At 40.2% G+C, this 22,455-nt stretch overlaps 1 protein-coding gene across 5 annotated transcripts in view; it reads left to right on the forward strand.

The window, feature by feature from the left end:
- The window catches only part of myo16 (myosin XVI), a 351,216-nt gene that overhangs the window by 25,824 nt on the left and 302,937 nt on the right, over positions 1-22,455 (forward strand). Inside the window, exon 1 of one of the 5 annotated variants that reach the window (XM_061879194.1) lies at positions 2,601-2,773. The exons of the other annotated variants lie outside the window; for them this stretch is intronic. The gene's annotated coding sequence lies outside the window, so the exon portion shown is untranslated. Of the gene's footprint in view, positions 1-2,600; positions 2,774-22,455 lie in introns of those variants that run through there. 5 annotated transcript variants of the gene reach the window in all.

Here is a 22,455-nt window from a genome sequence, read left to right on the forward strand (position 1 = left end):
AAAAAAGTGCGGTTCCCCATTAGAAGGTCTTTGGGGACCATTAGGCTACAACACGGTAGGCAGAAATGTGATGCCCCTTGTGTTGTATTGTTGATAATGGAGGTTATTCTTCATAATCAATAGTGACATTTCTATATTTGTTTTGCTCCATTTGTAGTGTAATAATGTTCATAGTCATTTCTGTATTATTTGTTTCACTAACTGCTTCTTTGCTATCACTTTTACCATCATATTTGTACATATCCTATTTGCTGATGTTGTTCTGTTGTTGTTATTGTTGTGTTAGCTGTTGTTGTCTCTCTGTCTTATCCCCCTCTTGTCCCTGCAATTTCCCCCTCCGTCTTCCTTTTTTTCCCCTCCGTCAATCCCCTCCTGCTCCAGCGCGGCTGCACCAAATAATGATATAAATCCATTTAATAAAGTCAAATACAAATAAGGCAACAAGAGAAGTATCCCACACTTCTCTTTTGTAAAGTACAGCCGATATGGGCATCTACATATAAATCATATAGTTGATTTACCTGAGTAGCTGGACAGGACAAAAAATAAAAATAATAACATTAAACACAGGTTATTACTAGTTTGCACAATTTTGATTAAGTTTAAAAAAACCGCCCCAATAATTGGAATCCAGTGCAGAGCAGTCAGAATCATAATTGCACGATGTATGCAGTGATCTGATCACTGACCCTTGCCGCCTCTCCGGTAACCATCCACAGTTATGGTGAAGGAATATCTACAGTCAGAATAAATCTGCTTATATACAGTCTATAATGAACGCAATTGTTTTTGTTAAACAATCACACACAATAACTCATTATTTTTGACGTATTAAAAATTACTCAAAATCACAACTTAAATTTGTTTTTAAGGCTTTGACCTATTTAGTCAGTATATTACAATGCTATTGCATTTGTAAAATTAAACTGTAATTTATAAATTACATCATAATTTATGGTGCAGCACGGTGGGACAGGGGTGAGTGCATCTGTCTCACAATACGAAGGTCCTGAGTAGTCCCGAGTTCAATCCCGGGCTCGGGGTCTTTCTGTGTGGAGTTTGCATGTTCTCCCCGTGACTGCGTGGGATATCTGCGGGTACTCCGGCTTCCTCCCACCTCCAAAGACATGCACCTGGGGATAGTTTGATTGGCAGCACTAAATTGGCCCTAGTGTGTGAATGTGAGTGTGAATGTTGTCTATTTGTGTTGGCAGTGCGATGAGGCGGGGACTTGTCCGGGGTTTAAGGCGCCTTCCGTCCGATTGTAGCTGAGATAGGCACCAGCAACCCCAAAAAAGGGAATAAGTGGTAAAAAATGGATGGATGGATCACACAAAATAACTCATTATTTTTGACCTATTGAAAAAAATAAAAAATTCCTCAATATTGCAACTTAAAATTGTTTTTAAGGCTGTGACTTATTTAGTCATTATATTACAATGCTATTGCATTTGTAAACTTAAACTCTAATTTATAAATTACATCATAATTTATGGGGCAACATGGTGGAACAGGGGTTAGTGCATGTGCCTCACAATACAAAGGTCCTGAGTAGTCCAGAGTTCAATCCCGGGCTCCGGATCGTTCTGTGTGGAGTTTGCATGTTCTCCCCGTGACTGCGTGGGTTCCCTCCGGGTACTCCGGCTTCCTTCCATCTCCAAAGACATGCACCTGGGGATAGGTTGATTGGCAACACTAACTTGGCCCTAGTGTGTGAATGTGAGTGTGAATGTTGTCTGTCTTTCTGTGTTGGCCTTTCGATGAAACTGCGACTTGTCCAGTGTGTACTCCGCCTTCCGCCGGAATGCAGCTGAGATAGGCTCCAGCACCCCCGTAACCCCGAACAGGACAAGCGGTAAAAAACGGATGGATGGATCATAATTTATATATAATAATATCAGAATTAAAAAAATAAAAATAAAATATTTGATGCGCCAGTCAGAGTGGTGCAGCAGCTTGAGGAAAACAAAGAAAACATTTAAAATCTGCAACGCTAACTTCTTTTAAAGACCAATTTAATAGGTTTTTAGTTACTGAGGTGAAGCAAAACAACATAAACTTTGCTCCAGGAAATGTTTCCTTCTGTGAGTATAGAGATGCCCCGTCTGTATAAAACTTCTCTGAGGGGCGATCAGTGTGCCACTCCTGCTCTCATTATTGCAGGAGAATGCTTGCAAGATTTCTGAACAAGGCAGCTCGTAATTGAATACAGTGTTCGCCGGGTTTACCTTCCCCTTTGCCAAGGTCAACATACGACAGCGGCGCTCGTTAATTATTAATGCTTCGTTTTTGTTTTTTTTTCTTTTCGGGCTCGTGTCTGCATACCGGGCAGACAAACCCATCTGTTGGCTTTTGTATAAATTCGACAGCTGGGCTCGTGTCGAAACAAGATACATTCTCCGTCCGCCAGTTGTCTTTAGTTTAGACACTTGTCTCGACAAAAGTGCGCTGGAGTGTTGCGGCGGATCCTCCTGTGTCTGTGCCACTCCTACTTTTATGGGAAGGGGACGGTGGTGTGGTCGGTGAAGGGGGGGGGGGTCTAACTGTACCTCTTAGATGGGGTCTAGGGGGAAAGGGACAAAGAAAACGGAGAGAATAATCCAAGCGGTGGTGTTGCCATGGTTACAGCGGGGGGGAAGCTTGAATGAATGACATCACGGCGAAGTGTGAAATTGATTCGGTAGCAAGGGGAGGCGGCTGTCGCTGGGTCTCCGTTGGTCTCCATCTCGCCCGCCTTGGTTCTCCGACGTCTCTGGTGGACAGACCCTCGTCGGTAAGCCTTTTTCCTCTTAACGGGCTAGACGGAGGCGAGCGCATGTGTCCTTCCATGTTGACATTCTTCTTCAATAACACGTGAGGCATCTGTGTGTGTGCGTGTGTGTGTGTGTGTGTGTGTGTGTGTATGCGAGGGCAACGGAAGGAAAATCAGATGTGATGGCAGGATCTAAATATATTGTTTCGATGTCGGAAGAATGTGTGGCTTGGGAAAGAACAGCTGAGCGTGCAAAATTGTGTCCAGCAATGATTATTTTCACAACTTGTGTCGTCCTCACAGCTGCTTTGCTTTACAGTAAAGTTTTTGGGAACACTTTGGTATGGGGAACTTATTCACCATTAATTAGTTGCTTATTAACAGCCAAATTAGTAACATATTGGCTCTTAATTAGTCATTATTAAGTGCTTACTAAGGTCTTATTCTGCGTGGCCCTAAACCTAACCAAATAACTCCAAATTAAGTCTTTGTTACTTACAATATGTTCCCCTAGTGCAGGGGTCGGCAACCCAAAATGTTGACAGAGCCATATTGGACCAAAAATACAAGAACTAATCTTTCTGGAGCCGCAAAACAAATTTAAAAGCCATATTACATACAGATAGTGTGTCATGAGATATAAATTGAATTAAGAGGACTTAAAGGCGTACTGAAATGAGATTTTCTTATTTAAACGGGAATAACAGGTCCATTCTATGTGTCATACTTGATCATTTTGCGATATTGCCATATTTTTGCTGAAAGGATTTAGTAGAGAACATCGATGATAAAGTTCGCAACTTTTGGTCGCTAATACAAAAAACCCTGCCTTTACCGGAAGTATGTGTGCTTGACGTCACGGGTTGCAGGGCTCCTCAAACATTCACATTGTTTATAATGGGAGCCACCAGCACTAAGAGCAATTCGGACCGAGAAAGCGACAATTCCCCCCTTAATTTGAGCGAGGATGAAAGATTTGTGGATTAAGATATTGATAGTGAAGGACTAGAAAAAAAAAAAAGTGTGAGCGTTTCAGATGTAATTAGACTCATTTACTTATTGAATTAATAGGGTTTTAGTGAGATTTTAAAGATTGTAAAGACATATCTCAAGGTCGGATGGCTGCGGTGAACACGCAGTGTCTCAGAGAGAAGCCGAGGAGCCAAGCTCACAGCTGTCTTTTAAACAGCTACTGCAGGACGACGAATAATCCACTCATATTTCCGGTAAGATATATATCACAATTTCCCCATCCAAAAACATGCTGGTTGACGTAGAGAAAACATGTTCGCTTGACCGCTCTGCTTCACAACAAACAAAGAAACACCGGCTGTGTCTCGGTGCTAAAGACAGCTGCAATCCACCGTTTTCCACCAACAGCATTGTTCTTTATAGTCTCCATTATTAAATTAAAAAATTGCAAAAGATTCAGCAACACAGATGTCTAAAATACTGTGTAATTATGCGGTTAAAGCAGACGACTTTTAGCCGCAAGTGGTGCAGCGCTAATATTTCCTGACAGTCCGTGACGTCATGCGTACGCGTCATCATTCCGCGACGTTTTCAACAAGAAACTAGCGGGAAATTTAAAATTGCAATTTAGTAAACTAAAAAGGCCGTATCTGCATGTGTTGCAATGTTAATATTTCATCATTGATATATAAACTATCAGACTGCATGGTCGGTAGTAGTGGGTTTCAGTAGGCCTTTAAAGGAAACTATCCATCCATCCAGTTTCTACCGCTTATTCCCTTTTGGGGTCGCGGGGGGCGCTGGCGCCTATCTCAGCTAAAATCGGGCGGAAGGTGGGGTACACCCTGGACAAGTCGCCACCTCATCGCAGGGCCAACACAGATAGACAGACAGACAACATTCACACTCACATTCACACACTAGGGCCAATTTAGTGTTGCCAATCAACCTATCCCCAGGTGCATGTCTTTGGAAGTGGGAGGAAGCCGGAGTACCCGGAGGGAACCCACACAGTCACGGGGAGAACATGCAAACTCCACACAGAAAGATCCCGAGCCTGGATTTGAACCCAGGACTGCAGGACCTTCATATTGTGAGGCAGACGCACTAACCCCTCTTCCACCGTGAAGCCCTAAAGGAAACTAAATGAGCTCAAATATAGCTACAAATGAGGTATAATGATGCAATGTGTACATATAGCTAGCCTAAATATCATGGTAGCATCGATTAGCTTGCAGTCATGCAGGGACCAAATATGTCTGATTAGCACTCCACACAAGTCAATAACATCAACAAAACTCACCTTTGTGCATTTACGCACAACGTTAAAAGTTTGATGGACAAAATGAGAAAAAGATGTGGCATAAAACACGTCCTAGAAAGTCTGAGAAAGTTGCACATGTTAACAAACCACGGTGCGTTCAAGGACCGCTAAAATTAGTAGGACAAAACGGCGCTGGCCAAAAACTCGAATCATGTTTAATGTAAACAGTGTGCTTTCTAATAATTAGGGAGGTTTGTGTCATGTTTGTCCTCCTACAGAAACCATATTAAAATAAATTGTTTTGTTTTTTTTTTCAATTTTTTATACATTTTTGAAAAAGCTCCAGAAAGCCACTAGGCCAGCGCTAAAGAGCTGCGTGCGTCTCTACAGCCACGGGTTGCCAACCCCCACCCTAGTGTCCAAATAACTCTTAATTAAGTGTTTGTTACTTATATGTTCCCCATACTAAAGTGTTGCCAAGTTTTTATTTATTTTTTTTTTTTTGATTAGTTAGCCGTAACTTCTCCTCGTGACGATCAAAACCCCTAACCACGCACCCTTGTCCCTGCATGCCAGCCCGCAAAAAGACTTCACTGGTAAAAGTCCCTGCTATTCATCGGGCGGCATGATTAATGACCCAGTTGACCTGCGCTGACCCTCTGGGGACAAAGTAGGAAGGCTGGGCGGGCACTCTTTTTTTTTTTTTTCTTTTTTTTTTTTTTCTTCTTTTTCTCCCTCCTCTCTCTCTTTTGGCCGGCACCCTGAATGAGGAAGGGGATTACACTGGGGATGAAAGGATCAACGTTTAGATATAAGATGCATAAATCCATGCCCAGTAGGGTTGGGCAAGACTGCAAATTTTGGTATTAGTGTAATACCAAGTAAATATAGAGTCGGTGTTGTCGATACTGACACGCTCTATTTGACATTTTTCAAAATCATTGAATGTTTTTGTGCCACAATTATAATCAGAATAGAAACCCAGTGAAGATTTTAGACGCCAAGAAAATCAACACTTATGTGTGAACAATTTTAACAATTCAGTGATACCTCAACTTAAGAGTGTTTTAAATTCAGCGCTGTCTCTCTTATTTGGTTTTGTAACAGAGATTTTTACTCTAACACTGAATTGAAATCAACAATTTAGTGCTTGGCCCCCAAAACGGCACAATTTTTACATGTGATAAACTTTTAGATAAGAAATATTGTTTAAAACCAATACAATAGAATGTACTACTAAAGACTACAGTAGTTTTTTCAAAGAATGTCATTATAATGTCCTTCTCCATTATTTCATGGATTTATGTCCATTATTTAGGTCGTGTTTTTGATCAAATCTTTAATTCAATGAATATCATTTGCTTCTTGCGATAAGGTGGCGACTTGTCCGGGGTGTACCTCGCTTTCCGCCCGATTGTAACTGAGATAGGCACCAGCGCCCCCCGCAACCCTAAAGGGAATAAGTGGTAAAAAATGGATGGATGGATGGATCATTTGCTTCTTCTCAGCACTGTCCTTCCCTTTCACTTCATTTCTTAGTTATGTGCGTCTTTTGACTGGGATATTAATTAAGCAGTCTTACTATCTTTCATATTTCCTCTAAACTTGCGGTTTGGAATTTGCTCTGTCCTATGATGTTTTTTGACCCGCTCTGACGTCAACGGCTTATCCATCCATCCATCCATCCATCCACTATCCATATATGGTATTAATTTACCCAAAGTGCTTCATGCGTACAATTGTAGTCCAACACTGTATTTAATAAGCTTCTTTTTCCTCCATCATCTTGCTGTGGGGCAGACTGGCTCGTACATGCACATGTATCCTCAGCTGTTGCCATTTCTAATACAAAGTAGCGTATAGTTGGACCATAAGCTGTAAGTAGACTCGTGATGGAAGGGCTGAAAACTACAAAAAAGATGGTGGGGAGAAGATGCTGTCGAAGTGGAGGCATGTAAATAAGACCGCCCACAAAATAATGCATCATATGAAGAAGGCTAAGATTAAGAATTTATCTCCACTTCCATTTTTATGTAGTGTTTCTTGTAGTATTACACCTTTTTATTCTCACATTTTTGACTTGGCTCAGCTGCATGAGTGCTGCTGACACTGTGATAGGAAACATGAATGCCAACATTTAGGTCTTCTCCAGGCCTGAACCCAATTTTAGTGGAAGGAAAGAAGTTGAAGGAGTGTTCAACATTTCCCAGCTCATTATTTTCGATCTTCAAAATGTTAGTGCGTGTTAAAATTCATGTTTCTACAAAATTAACCACAGCACCCTGTTATCCGTGGCACTCGTGCAGCCTTACACAATTAAAACTACCACCACCATGCTTAACTGTAGGCCGGGCAGAATGATCTTGCTGCTCACTTGTATTACCAGCTATTTAATAGTCTGTGGATATTATATATATTCTGCCATACATGCTGTACTCTGACTCCTCTGACTGAAGTATACATTCAAATTTAGTTTCTATTAGGCCTGGGTGGCCTAAAAATACAATCTCAGATTTTTATTTGTACAAAAAATTTGATTAATGATTTGTTTGCATTTTTTTTACCATACCTGTTAAAGAAACCAATGAATACTAATGACATAGACAATTCAAAACAAGTTTTCCTTTTGTTTGATCAAAAACTAATTGTTTGAAATGAAATTGTACTCTTAGCAAAACTATTATTTACAAAATGTTTTTGGACCAACTATAAATTGTACTTTGTACGGAATACTTTTCAAAGAACTAAATTAAGAACTTTCTCTACGAGGAAATACTTCTGTTTTGGAACAAATTACTTGTGTTAACAAAAATGTAGCATTGCACATTGCATGCAAATAAATAATTATCCTTCACCATTGAGGTTAATAAAGTGTAAACCTAAAATGTCTGTCTTGAATAAAATACTTCTGTAAATAGAAATGTAGTATTACACAATAAACACTGTATGCAAACAAATAAGTAAACACCTGAGAAGACTATAGTACTTTCAATAAGTGGATAAAAGCAGGCTTTTGTATTCACACATTTGGCGGTTTGCAGAGCGACTGCTTTAGTGATCGTTCTCAACTATGCTTCTTTCTCATCATACATGGTATCATCATACATACCTGCTGTAAAGGATTCCACCACAGAAAGCTGCCTTTTCAACAGAGTTGGTTGTTGTTGTGGTCTTGTTCGCCTCAGAAAAAAGTGCATTTCCCGCACTCGACTGCAAACTTTGGTTGCAGATTCTGGAATAAGTTTGCTGAGTGCAGCCTATTCCTGCTAATTGAAACTACTGACAACACTTTTGGGAAAAAATGTCTCGCTTTTGTCAGCTTTAGTATTAGCCATGTTTTGCTTGACTACAGGAACTCCCGGCGCAAGAGTAGAAAAATATTAAATGAAAGTAATTTTTTAAAGGTGCCATATGTAATAATTTCATGTCAAGTCATTAAATGGCCCTGATATGTCAAAAGGCATTAATAAAAAATGCAATCAATCCATTTTCTACCGCGTATTCCCTTTGGGGTCGCTGGTGCCTATCTCAGCTACAATCGGGCGGAAGGTGTCGTACACCCTGGACTGGTCGCCACCTCATCGCAGTAAGAAATAATGTTCTTTTCGAATACCTTCATAACTGATAATGGTAGTTCAGCTGGGATATGCTCCTTTCAAAATCTGATTTACGGCCCCAAAATATTATTGTTTTCAATTTGATGCCCCGCCCTCCACCGTTTGACCAGAAAGTGAGTGAGTGTGTCACATCCAGGTTGCCAGTTACGCATCGTCATCTTTGTGGAGCTACTGCCACTGGTGAAGTTACTAAACATGTCAGACCTTAGCAAATATATAAGGCCTCGTTACGATTCTCAACTTATTCATGACAAAGCCAGAAACAAAAGGAAGATTTGTATCAATGAAATGTGGAGAGGATTGACGGCTGAGCAGATTTTTTTCAATAGGAAGCCAAACTTGTTAATTTCCTTGATAGGCAAGTCCGGCATTTAGGTTTTCTTATTATATGTAGTAAATGGAAATGGATATTTCGTATGTAAACTATATTGTCCAATACAGTCTCTGACCTTGTATGTTCTAGCCTACGTTAGCCTACATGTCGATGTGTCATCCAACTGATAAGGCGAAATATTTTTTCGACAAATAAAACCTATGTGGATATGGGTAGTGTCAGTGCCTATTTCCTTTTCAATATGCTGATACGCTGAGGAAATGTGTTCCAACATTAGCACGGTTAATTGCGGTTTCTGCATCAGGCACATATGGGATGGTATTTGCGTGGCACAATATAATGCATTACATGTCATGATTTTCTACTTTGAGTATTGACATGGTTGAGTTGTGTTTGAGTTTATTTCGAACACGCATGCATACAATAAGATACAGCTCAATTTGGTAGTAGGCTATATGATTTATGCGTAACGTTGTTTTTGTGTAGGCTCATAGAATTGTACTCTGCACTGAAAGATGGTGATGTGCGTACATGGAAGAGAATGCAGTGCGTCAGGTTGGATAAAACATAGGGTTATGCTGAACAAAATGTGGTGGTATTTTTACTGTTGGCCGTGGCTTGCCATCAAAGTAGGCCTATGCGATATATAATATATTAATGTATGTATATATAATTATTTCGATGGTGGTCCATGCGGTCAAACTAGACATTTTAGTAGGGTAATGCCAACAATCTGTCCCATCAGTAAAATGTGGAATAATTACTTTGTAAACCATCTTGCAAGAAGCATAAACAAGAGAAACCTACAGCGTAGGACTCGTCGATTGCCATTTGAAGGTCTTTGGAGTGGGATTAATTTTTTTTCCTGTGTAGCTTCTCAGGCAAATCATATAGTTGTAGATGCCCATATCGGCTGTTCAAATTTACTTTACAAAAGAGAAGTGTAGCATACTTCTCTTGTTGCCTTATATGTATTTGACTTTATTAAATGTATTTATATTATCATTTGGTGCAGCCGGCCGGAGCAGGAGAGGATATAAAGAGGAAAAAAGGAAGACAGAGGGGGGAATTGTGGGGACAAGAGGGCGGTTAGACAGAGAGACAAAAACAACAACAGCAAGCACAACAATAACAAAAACAACAAGAACAAAAGAGCAACACCAACACATACAATATGTACAAATATGATGGTAAAAGTGCCAGCAAAGAAGCAGTTAGTGAAATAAATAATAATACAGAAATGTCAATGACCATTTTTCACTACAAATGGAGCATTACAAATACCAATAGAAATAGTGCTATTGATAATGAAAAATACCAATAAATTACCTCTATTATCAACAAAACAGTTGTTCAAATGCTACAATACATAAATGTAATGATAGCTACAGATAAAAAAAAAAAAAAACGAAAAAATGGAGGGGAAGAAAGAGAAGCAACCTATATTAACCTTGTAGATTGTTATAGTAACAATAGGTTACGCGTTGTCAGTGTGCCATGTGTTAGCCAGTTTCCCCTAGGACAACAACGTTGATATATGTTTGATGAAACGTGATTATGTGCATGAGTGTATGTATGTATGTATGTATGTGTATATATATACAGAATGTGTATTTGCATGTTTTTTCAATGAATGTATATGTACATGTATGTGTATATGTACATTTGTACAGTGGAGTGGGATTCCAATTCGGCTGTGTATCTGGCAACCTCAGTCATGGAGAGTGGGGGGGCACGACATAATATTGACCGTGATTGCAGTACCATTTCTGGCCAAATTACTACATATGCCCGCGACCCCAAAAGGGAATAAGCGGTAGAAAATGGATGGATGGTTGGACTTCTTTTTAAATCGTCTGCAACAAAAATGTCATATTTATCTATAAAATCGATATATTGCCCGGGCCTAATTTCTATGATATTGTTGTATCACTTGAGAAGATTTAATTGAAACGTTTGCCGATTGAGGGTTGTTCTCACGATATATCTTTGATTGTCATTAAGTGTCCAGAATACAGAATACACAACAGGTGGGCAGCACGGTGTGTGTCTCACATTACGAAGGTCCTGGGTTCGATCCTGGGCTCTGGATCTTTGTGTGGAGTTTGCATGTTCTCCCCATGACTGCATGGGTTCCCTCCATGTACTCCGTCTTCTTCCAACCTCCAAAGACATGAACCCTAGTGTCTGAAAGTGAGTGTGAATGTCTATCTGTGTTGGCCCTGTGTTGAGACGTAAACTTGTCCAGGGTGTACTCCGCCTTCCGCTCAAGTGCAGCTGGGATAGGCTCCAGCAACCCCCGCAGCCCCGAGAAGGACAAGCAGTATAAAATGGATGGATGGAATACAGAGTAGGTACAGTATCTGTAGGAACATGGCTTCTTTTATCTTGGCAGCTGTGAGCACAGCAGGGTGACTTTAAGCTGAATGATGATAAGGTTTGGATCTAAGTGTGTGTGTGTGTGTGTGTGTGTTGGCTTGCTCACAAATTCACTTTGTGGTTTGTCAGCGTGCGGCAGCGTTTGAGCATTTTATCGTTGTTGCCGTGCCAGAAAATAGTCAAAAGGCAAAAAGTGTTGCTGCCCTCGTTGTGCCTGACTGCAGCTCTCGATCGTTGTGACTTAAGAAAGGAAGTCTCTTATTGGGACACACAATGCTTTTTAATGCAATTTAGAATCCGCTTTTCCCATAGGAAATGATGGAGAAAAAAAAACGACACTAAAACATGATTACAAAGCCAAATGTCCCATTATGGCAGTGCTTCTCAATTATTTTCTGTTTCGCTCCCCCTAGGAAGAAGAAATCATGTTACGCCCCACCCCCAAACACACCCTCCACTGACACTATAAATAGTATAATTTGTCTATAAAATTGTTGTAACTATACCTGTGCATACAATTGTAAGTATATTAACATTGAAGGAAACAACACACCGGTCTTTCCTTGTCTCCCACCGTGGTTACAGTGGAGCCAAGTTCTACGAAAGCTAAATGTGTTTGTTTTCTGACATGGACTTGTTTCTTCAGCATTGTCCACACGTTTAAGTCAGGACCTTGGGAAGGCCATTCTAAAACCTTAATTCTAGCCTGATTTAGCTATTCCTTTACAACTTATAATGTGTGTTCAGGGTCATTGTCCTGTTGGAACACCCAACTGTGCCGAAGACCCAACCTCCCGGCTGATGATTTTAGGTTGTCCTGAAGAATTTGGATGTAATCCTCCTTTTTCATTGTCCCATTTACTCACTGTAAAGCACCAGTTCCATTGACAGCAAAACAGGCCCAGAGCATAATACTACCACCACCATGCTTGACCGTAGGGATGGTGTTCCTGAGATTAAAGGCCTCATCTTTTCTCCTCCAAACATATTGCTTGGTATTGTGCCCAAACAGCTAAATTTTTCGTTTCATCTGTCCAGAAGGTCTTATCTTTGTCCATGTGATGTCAGATGAAACAAAAATTGAGCTCTTTGGTCACAATACCCAGCATGAATGTTTTGGTGACAAAAAAGTATGTGCTCCAATCACTGTATCACAAAAAAATAAGAGTTGTAAAAATTATTGGAAACTCAAGACGGCCGTGACATTCTTTACAAGTGTATGTAAACTTTTGACCACGACTGAGAGGTGGGTAGAGTAGCCAGAAATTGTACTGAAGTAAGATTACTGTTACTTTAGATATGTATTACTCAAGTAAAAGTAGGGAGTAGTCACCCAAATATTTACTTGAGTAAAAGTAAAAAGTATGTTGTGAAAAAACTACTCAAGTACTGAGTAACTGATGAGTAACCTGCTCGTTTAATGATTACGGCAACAAGTAATGCACAAAAACATAGAAATAGCAATAAACAAATACAGAGCCAGGAATATCTCTTAAGCAACTAAAACAAAAATATATATTAAATAATATATATTTGGATTTACACTATTGAAAAAAAATTTGAAAATGAATTTGACCTTTGCAACCTAATTATACTATTGGCTAAGTTTTATATTCATAAATGTAAATTTCTCAATACCCGACCTGTTTTTTGTGCCTTTACAAAAGATTTAGAACTCTACATTAAAACACTCTACCTCTAACAACCAAAAAGCTGTGAAAACGATGATGCTGTGTTCTAAATTTAAGTTATTTACTGAGATTGAGGGTGCCTATGGCTTCGCACTTTGTTTATATATATATATATATGTATATATTGCATTCTATTTTAGTTACTTTTAATTTACAACCCTCTGGCGCTGTTTTGTACGGTTTTTATACTGTTTTTGTACTTACTTTGATTATTATTTTCAACTGTTTGTAAATGTTGAAATTTATAAATAAAGGTTTATAAATAATGAAAAAAAAAGTGTGCAGTTAATCATGTGACTTCTTGGCTCTGTGTGATTGGTGAAACGGAGTCAAAGTCACCAGTGACTGCATTTGATTGGTGAAACGCAGGCATGTGATAGATCCTACTTTGAAGGACTGCCTGACAAACCAAAACAAACAAAGCGTGCATTAACAGATCGATAAAAATCAGTAGCGAGTAGCGAGCTGAATGTAGATAAATGGAGCGGAGTAAAAGTAGCGTTTCTTCTCTATAAATATACTCAAGTAAAAGTATGTTGCATTAAAACTACTCTTAGAAGTACAATTTATCCCAAAAGTTACTCAAGTAGATGTAACGGAGTAAATGTAGCGCGTTACTACCGACCTCTGATCGGTGGGGATCCAAATTTGATCAAATTGAAGTATGAGTTCCATTTCTGGTTCTATGGCTATCGTCACATTTTTACTCCTTTCCCATTAGCATTCTTCGGTGGCGTCAAGTAGTATGTTTATAAGCGTTTCACAGGGATTCAGCCAATGAGATCCCATTGTATATTTGCTGTTTTGATGCAAATATACATCCCTGTTCCCTGTTTGCAGTGCACACGTTCTGTAACTGGTCTACTTCTAATCTATGCAAATAGTATTCAAAATGTTATGATGAGGAATAAATATTTGTGTAAATAAGATGAATAATTAATCCAAAGAGATCCCTTATCATGTTTAATGCATTACGCTGCAAAACCTTCTCACCAGCCTTTTGCCTCTGCCATAATTGGGGCTCTTCAGCAGCACAAAGTAATGAGATATTTGAGTCGATTAGAAGTTAAAGACCGGCATTGGTATGTGCAATGCATAGCATGGTGTCGGTAGCACGGCCACAATGTTGAGTTTGATGTTATCCCCAACACGCATTTTGTGCTAGAATGTAAGAATGTACTCCCTTTTTTGAGCAGAGTGCCACGTTCTGCTGCATGACCTAATTGTAGCGGCAGCGAGGTAAAAAATGATTAGAAAGTGACTCCCACACCGTCGCCCCCACTGCTCGCCGCTCTGTTCGAGACGTGACGACTTGCCTCGCAGCAGTGTTTCACGTCGAGACCTTGTGTCACCTTGCGTAGCCTCAGCCTATCACTGCTGCCTGACAGTGCGTTAAAATACTGTTTAGCCCTGTAGGCGCTAATAGCAGGTCTTGTAGCGGGGGGTCAGGCAACCCACGGCTCTAGCGCCACCTTAGTGGCTCCCTGGACCTCTTTCGAAGATGTGTGGAAATGGAAAAAGATGAAGAAAAAATATATATTTTTTGTTTTTTCTGTAGGAGAGTAAACATGACACAAACTGGTTAGAAATCCCAGCGTTTATGTAATACATGCTTCACCGATGAGAGTATTTGCCAAGCACCATTGTCTGACTAATTTCAGCAATCTTTGAACTCATCGTAATTGTTTACATGTACAATTTTCTCTGACTATGCCACAGAAAGACGTGTTTTATGCCACTCCCTCTTTGTCTCATTTTGTCCACCAAACGTTTGATACTGTGCGTGAATGCACAAAGGTGAACTTTGTTGATTGTTATTGACTTGTTGGAGTGCTAATCTGGCCTATTTGGTCAGTGCATGACTGCAAGCTAATCGATGATAACATGCTATTTAGGCTTGCTTTATGTACATATTTCATCATTATGCCTCGTTTGTAGGTAAATTTGAGCTCCTTTACATATGTACTCTGTGTATTTAATTTATATTTGCATGTCTCATAACTAGGGGTGTAACGGCACACAAAAATTTCGGTTCGGTACGTACCTCGGTTCTGAGGTCACGGTTCGGTTCATTTTCGGTACAGTAAGAAACAACAAAATATACATTTTTTGATTATTTATTTAACAAATTTGCTAAATCTTCCACCAAAAATATTTTTCTTAGTGGAATATTTGATGTGAAGTAATTGGAATCTTGGATAGGTCAATAATTCATAATAACATTGATTTTGATTCAATATTATGTAGAGATGTAACGGTACACAAACATTTTGGTTCAGTATGTACCTCGGTTCAGAGGTCACGGTTCGCTTCATTTTCAGTACAGTAGGAAAAAAACTAAATATACATTTTTTGATTATTTATTTAACAAATTTGCTAAATCTTCCACCAAAAATATTTTGATGTGGATAGGTCAATAATTCATAATAACATTGATTTTGATTCAATATTATGTTTTGAGAAATGACAGTTTGAAAGAAAAAAAACAGCTTTGTTAATTAGACAACGTTGCAACTTTTTCTAAATTATGTTTAGCCTTTAAGCTTTTTTATTTCACTTTTGTTTATTTTTTTGTTCTATTTAATAGTATTTTTAGATTGTGCCATGGGCCTTTAAAACATTAGGTGTGTGCCGCAAATGGCCTCCGGGGCACACTTTTGACACCCCTGCTATAGATATTAAAAATTTAAATCAGATCCTGGCGACACATGCATGTTTATCATAACTCTCTGGCTCTGTCTGTCTCTGTCCCTACCTCACGAATGCTGCTGTGTGCACAAATTGTCTTGTTTTGAACCCCTTCTTAACCTTGAACGTACATTGAAAATACACGCAACCCTAACTTAAAATGCCGGACATTTGAGGCATTTAAGAAACTCCACCCGGACAGCCCCACAAAAGAGGACATGTCCGGTGAAAAGAGGAGGTATGGTCAGTCTATCATAGCCCAGTCGTTGCTAGCATGCCGTGTGTTGTTGTATTTTTGATTGATTGAAACTTTTATTAGTAGATTGCACAGTACAGTACATATTCCGTACAATTGACCACTAAATGTTAACACCCGAATAAGTATTTCAACCTGTTTTAAGTCGGGGTCCACTTAAATCAATTCATGGTGACTCGTAGGGGTGCAACGGATCCAAAAACTCATGGATTGGATCATTTTTTCCGGATCAGCAAAAATTTTTTTGAAAAAAGACAATACAGATAAACAGAAGTTTTGCCGTTTTGTTTTGTAACACTTTTAAATTATTAAATTAAAATATATAACATCTAGTTCAAGTGCACAAGGCATAATATCTTCTTTTTAACATAATTGATGAAAAACAGTGCCACATAAAAAGGGATTTTTCTCCTTTCCTCCACTGTTTGTGTCAGTACCTGCACAAGGTGACTCTCGCAGAGGGGGCGTGTCTTCTCATCTCCCACTCTGCTGTGATGAAATGAGCGTTTATGGTCACATAGTTCCCCTGGACCTCCACCCTTCTGTCGTGAGCGCAACAGATGACGCTCGGGATAGTTCCGCAACTTTTTTCTTCTCTTGCTCATAAAAATCTGGCACAATCTTATCGTTGAAGTTGGTGCGCGACGGGATGTCGTAATGTGGCTGAAGCACTTTCAGCATGTGTTTAAAACCCTCGTTTTGCACAATGGAGTCTGCACATATAAACACACAGATTAAATGGCACGGGGCGTTCAAGTTCCTCCGTTACTCCGCTTGCCGTTACCACGCTGTGCGAACAACTTTTTTTTTTTTTCTTCTCATAAATCAGACCGCGGATCACGTGTGTGCCGAACCGAAGATATTGATCCCAAGGGATCACGGATCAATGTTGATCCATTGCACCACTAGTGCCTCGGTGTGCATTGTTTACAAAACGTGCGCTACTTAATATGTCCGTGTCGTTCGGTACACTTCCGAACCGAAACCCCCGTACCGAATCGGTTTAATACAAATACACGTACCGTTACACCCCTAATATTATGTTTTGAGCAATGACAGTTTGAAAGGAAAAAAAAACAGCTTTGTTTTATTAGTCAACATTGCAACTTTTTCTAAATTACATTTAGCCTTTAAGCTTTTTCATTTGACTTTTGTTTATGTTTTTGTTTATTTTAATACTATTTTTGGAATGTGCCGTGGGCCTTTAAAACATTAGCTGTGGGCCGCAAATGGCCTCCGGGGCACACTTTTGACACCCCTGCCATAGATAATAAAAAATTAAATTTGATAAATCTATGGATAAAAATCAGAGCCTGGCGACGCATGCGCATTTATCACAACTCTCTCGCGGTCTCTGTCTCTGCCCCTCCCTCACGAATGTTGCTGCGTGCAGCACTTTTGTTTTTGTTTTTAACCCCTTCTTAACCCTGAACGTACATTGAAAATACACGCAACCCTAACTTAAAATGCCAGACATTCGAGGCATTTAAGAAACTCCACCTGGAAAGCTCCGCAAAGAGGACATATCCCGTGAAAAGAGGAGGTGTGGGCATTCTATCTTAGCCCAGTCGTTGCTAGCATGCCGTGTGTTGTTGTTTTTTGGATTCATTGAAACTTTTATTAGTAGATTGCACAGTACAGTACATATTCCGTACAATTGACCACTAAATGGTAACACCCGAATAAGTTTTTCAACTTGTTTAAGTCGGGGTTCACGTAAATCAATTCATGGTGCCTCGGTGTGCATTGTTTACACAACGTGCGGTGCGCTACTTAATATGTCCGTGTCGTTCGGTATACCTCCGAACCGAACAGAAACCCGAGTACCGAAACGGTTCAATACAAATACACGTACCGTTACACCCTTACTCATAACACATTATCTGTATGTATTATTGGCTGCATTTCTCATAGTTGTTTGTGTTCCATGTTGTTCCAAACCACAGCAAATCTTAGCCAGCTTGTAAAGATTGTTATAAATCTATTAGAAGAAGATCGCCTTCCATTTCCTTAAACTTGGATACACTCATCTATACCTTTTAGCCATTTTAAGCCTGTAATTTCCCAGAGTTATCTCATCCTGAGAGAATACAAAATAAAATACAACATTTCTGTCAACAAAGATTTGCGTCAGCTTGATAGTAGGCTAATTTAGCTAATATAGACACTTACATCATGTGTTGCCTTCATTATAACACTTATAAAAGGCTTTTAATTTTTTGCGGCTCCAGACAGATCTTTTTTTTTTTTTTTTTTTGGTCTAATATGGCTTTTTCAACATTTTGGGTTGCCGACCCCTGTTTCATAGTAACAATGTAGTATTTTTCTGCAAAGCATCATTGGAGCCAGACTGAAAAGAAGAAATCATTAAGAAAAAAAAAGTCCAAATGATATGCGTTTATGGTAATTTATCAACTAACGAATGATAATGTTAGGAGTTTGCATGTTCTCTCCGTGCCTACCTGGGTTCCCTCCAGGTACTCCGCCTTCCTCTCACGTCCAAAAACATGCACCTGGGGATAGGTTGATTGGCAACACTAAATTGGCCCTAGTGTGTGAATGTGAGTGTGAATGTTGTCTGTCCATCTGTGTTGGCCTTGCGATAAGGTGGCGACTTGTCCAGGGTGTAACCCGCTTTCCGCCCGAATGCAGCTGAGATAGGCTCCAGCGACCCCGAAAAGGACAAGTGGAAGAAAATGGATGGATGGAAGGATGATAAACTTGTTTATTTAAATAAATAAAAAAATGCTTGCGCTTAATGACTTTTATGTAATATTTTTTTCTATCAAATTATCAAATATTGCACTTTTTTAAAAACATTTCATCAAAAAATATATGATTATGCAACTCTATTCTCACAAAACTATGTATTTGAATTACATTTTCAATTTTGTAACATTTACATTCTTCTTGTGATTGAATATTGTTCACATAATGCCAGTTTTGTTCTCAGAAAATGTATTACGTTACATAATTTGCGATTTTTTTCTCGAATAAGTAAAATAATGCTATTTGGTAACAGTAGAAAAGAGCATCATACACAAATACAAATAAATGGAGTAGACATTGAAAGGGTAAAATAAACTAAATTTTTGGGAGTAATAATAGATGATAAAATGAACTGGAAATCTCATGTAAAAAATATACAACATAAGGTGGCAAGAAACATTTCAATAATGAACAAAGCAAAATACGTCCTGGACCAAAAATCACTTGAAGTTCTCTACTGCCCGCTAGTGTTACCATATCTGAGTTATTGACTTAAGAGGAAACGTGAGGAAACGTAACCCCGGAAGTAAATGCGTCATCCCATAGCTTGTGTTTGTAAATTGTTTTTTTAAATTTTATTTTTATAATATAGCGTTAACAAAACGTCTGTAATTTTATAATATAGTGTTATATTTTTACAATATAGGGTTAATAAAACGTCTGCATTAATCATGACCCCGGAAGTAAATGGGGGGGAAGGTTTTTGTTTGGGGGAAGAAATTTGGCGTGACAGCGTCAAGACACCCGTAGACGTACACCTCCGATTACCAGGTACTATTTAACTCACTAAAACACTAGCAACACAATAGGCAGATAAGGGATTTCCCAGAATTATCCTATTAAATGTCTCTAAAAACATCCGAATCCGTCCCAATGTAATCGCATTTTTTTTTTTTTACTTTTTTTTTTTTTATTATTATTTTTTCTAGTCCGTCGCTATCGATATCCTCAAACACGAATCTTTCATCCTCGCTCAAATTAATGGGGAAATTGGCGCTTTCTCGGTCCGAATAGCACTTTTTGTTGGAGGCTCTCATTAAAATCAATGTGAATATGTGAGGAGCCCCCCACACGTGTGACATCATCGCCTGCGACTTCCGGTAGAGGCAGGGCTTTTCTCTTAGCACCGGAAGTTGCAAACTTTATCGTGGATGTTCCCTACTAAATCTTTTCAGCAAAAAAATGGCAATATCGCGAAATGATTAAGTATGACACATAGAATGGACCTGCTATCCCCGTTGAAATAAGAAAATCTCATTTCAGTAGGCCTTTAATTTAAAGTTATTTGGACACTCGGGGAACATATAAGGGTTAGGGTTATTAATAAGCAATAATTCTGAGGTTATTCAGGGAAGACTCTTGGTTAATGACTTACTGGTTGTATAATGAACAGAATAAGACATTAATAAGTACTCAATAATGACTAAGAGTACATATGTTACTCATTTGCATGATAATAAACAACTATTTAATGGTGAATATTTTCCCCATACTAAAATGTCACCTATTATTGTTGTTTATGTCGGTCAACCATCTGGGCACATATGTTGTGTTAGCACTAGCATCCGTGCAGCCTTGCATCTATAACCGTGGTATGGATGTAAGTCACACTTGACGACTGCAGGGGGAGCCTGGGAGCGTAAAGCAATTATTCCACACACTTGCCTTAATGCCGTGTGACATTTCCCAAGTGGAAGCGTGACATTTTCCTTGTCACCTCCGCCACGCCTGCAAGCGAGTGATGTCATAGATAAAGTCTTGGCGGGAGGGTATTGTGTCACGACCACAGCTCCAGTGTTGTCCTGATGTATAATTAACGGGGTGCAGTTACAGTGTGCGGTGGTCTCCGCCTCCACACTCTTTTTCCTTGCTTCTTGCCAGAAAGACGCAACACTTTTCTTCTGACCTGATTTCCAGTGATAGGAATTACTCGAGCGCACAGGGACATGCATACACATACATCCCATTTGTTCCAATCTGTGCCTCTCACTTGCTCTTTCCCTTTCAAGATGGCTATGCTCTCTTCACTAAATAAACCTGCCTCTCACGTGCTTTTATCTCGTCTCCCCGGCGCTCCTGTTTGCTCATATTCTCCCTGCGGAAACACATCAGATTGTGTGTCGTGAGCTCGCTTTTGTCATATTGTGCGTGTGAGGGATGGGCACCTGACAACCGTACCGTGGTCGACTGTCGATTTATTTGATTACCGGATGAGAGAGGTGTTTTGAACTCCTGTTTCAATGCCATCCATCCATCCATTTTCTACCGCTTATTCCCTGTTTGGGGTGGCAGGGGGCGCTGGCGCCTATCTCAGCTACAATCGGGCAGAAGGCGGGTTACACCCTGGACAAGTCGCCACCTCATCGCAGGGCCAACACTTCTAGACAGACAACATTCACACTCACATTCACACACTAGGGCCAATTTAGTGTTGCCAATCAACCTATCCGCAGGTGCATGTCTTTGGAGGTGGGAGGAAGCCGGAGTACCCGGAGGGAACCCACGCATTCACGGGGAGAACATGCAAACTCCACACAGAAAGATCCCGGGCCTGGGATTGAACCCAGGACTGCAGGACCTTCGTATTATGACTTTAAGGTATTACTAATTACGTATAAAATACTGCACGGTCTAGCTCCAGCCTATCTTGCCGATTGTATTGTACCATATGTCCCGGCAAGAAATCTGCGTTCAAAATTCTCCGGCTTATTACTGATTCCTAAATGATAAATGGGTTGTACTTGTATAGCGCTTTTCTACCTTCAAGGTACTCAAAGCGCTTTGACACTACTTCCACATTTACCCATTCACACACACATTCACACACTGATGGAGGGAGCTGCCATGCAAGGCGCCAACCAGCACCCATCAGGAGCAAGGGTGAAGTGTCTTGCTCAGGACACAACGGACGTGACGAGGTTGGTACTAGGTGGGATTTGAACCAGGGACCCTCGGGTTGCGCACGGCCACTCTCACACTGCGCCACGCCGTCCCTATTCCTAGAGCCCAAAAAAAGTCTGCGGGCTACAGAGCGTTTTCCGTTCGGGCTCCAGTACTCTGGAATGCCCTCCCGGTAACAGTTCGAGATGCTACCTCAGTAGAAGCATTTAAATCTCACCTTAAAACTCATCCGTATACTCTAGCCTTTAAATATACCTCCTTTTTAGACCAGTTGATCTGCCGCTTCTTTTCTTTCTCCTATGTCCCCCCCTCCCTTGTGGAGGGGGTCCGGTCCGATGACCATGGATGAAGTACTGGCTGTCCAGAGTTGAGACCCAGGATGGACCGCTCGTCGGGACCCAGGATGGACCGCTTGCCTGTATCGGTTGGGGATATCTCTACGCTGCTGATCCGCCTCTGCTTAAGATGGTTTCCTGTGGACGGGACTCTCGCTGCTGTCTTGGATCCGCTTGAACTGAACTGTCGCGGCTGTGTTGGAGCCACTATGGATTGAACTTTCACAGCATCATGTTAGACCCGCTCGACAGCCATTGCTTTCGGTCCCCTAGAGGGGGGGGTTGCCCACATCTGAGGTCCTCTCCAAGGTTTCTCATAGTCAGCATTGTCACTGGCGTCCCACTGGATTTGAATTCTCCCTGCCCACTGGGTGTGAGTTTACCTTGCCCTTTTGTGGGTTTTTCCTAGAATGTTGTAGTCGTAATGATTTGTGCAGTCCTCTGTGATTTGGGGCTATATAAATAAATATTGATTGATTGATTGATTGAGGAAGACA

This window comes from Nerophis ophidion, linkage group LG19 (genome assembly GCF_033978795.1).
Source record: "Nerophis ophidion isolate RoL-2023_Sa linkage group LG19, RoL_Noph_v1.0, whole genome shotgun sequence".
In the NCBI taxonomy this organism is placed as follows: domain Eukaryota; kingdom Metazoa; phylum Chordata; class Actinopteri; order Syngnathiformes; family Syngnathidae; genus Nerophis; species Nerophis ophidion.